Source organism: Austrofundulus limnaeus, unplaced genomic scaffold (assembly GCF_001266775.1).
Source record: "Austrofundulus limnaeus strain Quisiro unplaced genomic scaffold, Austrofundulus_limnaeus-1.0 Scaffold319, whole genome shotgun sequence".
Classification (NCBI taxonomy): Eukaryota; Metazoa; Chordata; class Actinopteri; order Cyprinodontiformes; family Rivulidae; genus Austrofundulus; species Austrofundulus limnaeus.
The window spans coordinates 28,534-30,322 of record NW_013952721.1 but is presented as its reverse complement, the minus strand read 5'-3'; the positions used below and the strand labels follow the sequence as shown (position 1 = coordinate 30,322).

General features: G+C 36.3%; 1 long non-coding RNA gene across 1 annotated transcript in view; it reads left to right on the top strand.

Moving 5' to 3' along the window:
* Positions 1 to 1,519, top strand: part of LOC106527341 (uncharacterized) — a 9,283-nt gene extending 7,764 nt beyond the window's left edge. Inside the window, exon 2 of the long non-coding RNA XR_001311378.1 lies at positions 490 to 1,519. This is a non-coding gene — a long non-coding RNA (uncharacterized LOC106527341). The remainder of the gene's footprint in view (positions 1 to 489) is intronic.
* Positions 1,520 to 1,789: the final 270 nt, after the last annotated feature.

Sequence of the window (1,789 nt, the reverse complement as noted above, 5' to 3'; positions counted from 1 at the left end):
ATACTAAATTAATTAATATTTATAAATATCCATAGTCAAAAATATTGATCCACTTTGTCCTTTTGTCAGTACACTTTTCTTGTTTTATTTTTTTTGCATAGAATTTGTTTCAGTCATCTCATTTTGTTGTTTGTTCCCTCCTGAACTCATCAAAATCCTCCAGTTTTTTAAAATTATTTTAACTTAAGGCATTTCTTGTATTCTGATTCAAACATTTTTCACTTCATTTTTTCAGTTTTTATAACAATGTTGCTTCATGTGCAATGCCACAATATTATTTAATTGTTTGTTAAATAGTCATTATTTAAACACTACTTTAAACACCAAAAAACCTATTTGAAGACAATTTACAAATAAAGTTCTTTCTTTTATTGTATTTGTAAAAGAAAATTCTTCATGTTTATTGTTTTAATTTTTACTGAACTCTGAAGTTATCACTTTCATTTTGCTTCATTGTTTGACTTTCTGTTTTTTATGTGTTGTGTACAGGTTGTCCCTGCATTAGACAACATTGCTGTTCTGGTATCAGACCATCTCCTTCTGAATGTCAGCCCCGAAGCTGCGGACAAGGTGGAAACTCTGGATAGGTTTTTGGGCTTAGTAAATGTTGTGTGCACTTGTTGAATCCTGTTTTAGCTCAGCATGATGATGAACTGATGAATTTACACCATTCTGTTGAACTGATGTTGAGTGTGATGTCAGACAGATAAGTCTAAATACTTACTTAGTACACATAGTCTTGTTTGTTAAAGTAGCATTTTACTTATTTTGCACAGATTATGTTCTGCTAAAGGTAAAAGATGATCATTAACTTGATCTTTAYGTAAAATTTCATGTTCYGTGTCTGTAATGTCCTTTACCTGAGTAATCATGTTTGCTTGTCACCCACACCCTCACATCTCCTCTGCTCTTGCCACGCCMTCTTGTTTTCCCTCTCAGCAATCAAGCTCATGTCTCTACCTGTTCTTAAGCGCCATGCCTACAGTCACTAGTTGCCACATCTTTGAATAGTTCATGCCAAGTAGATGTCCAACAGTTTCTCGCGTATCCCTGTTCTCCTGTTCATGACCTCAAGCCTGCCTCTTGACTTTCCCTTTTTGACTGATCCCTGCCTGGTACTGTTCATGTTTCTGACCATTGGATCATGACCTCATTTCTGCCCCTTGGACCTTGCCTTTTGGATTTTGTTTTGGATTTGTTTTCACCTCTCTGACCACACAGTCCTGACTTCTGCCTGCAGACCAACGAACCAACCCTGCCCCTTTTCTCAGTCACAGTTTCTCACAGCCCAAGAGCCATGGTCTCATTACCTGGATCTGTCAAGTTACTTTTTGTTCTGCTCCTCAATGTGCTCCAGCCCAAGACCCCACCTTCCCACCAGCTTCCAGTTTTTCAATAAAACTCTTAAACCTGCTCGGTGTTTGGCTGCTCCTAAACACAAACTATGTTACTGCAAGAATCATTTAATTTATTTCCTGTGACTTTGGCTTAAAACGAACAATAAAGGAGCATAATAGCATTTCTTTGCCTGCTACAATCAGATAATTTTTGACTGAGAGGGGAGTCGCAGAGGTTTGGTCAAATCTTGTGAATAATGTTATATCCATTCTTTTTCAATATTGAAAATTTGGGAACACTTTGCAAACAGCACAGAGAAATAGACAGAAAGACAAAAAATAAAATAAAAAAATTAAAGCAATATTGCCACCTTGCCTCTGGTGACAAGCGATAAACAAAACATAGTAAATCAGCCTTTAGTTTGAAATGCATAATCTGCATTAAACACATC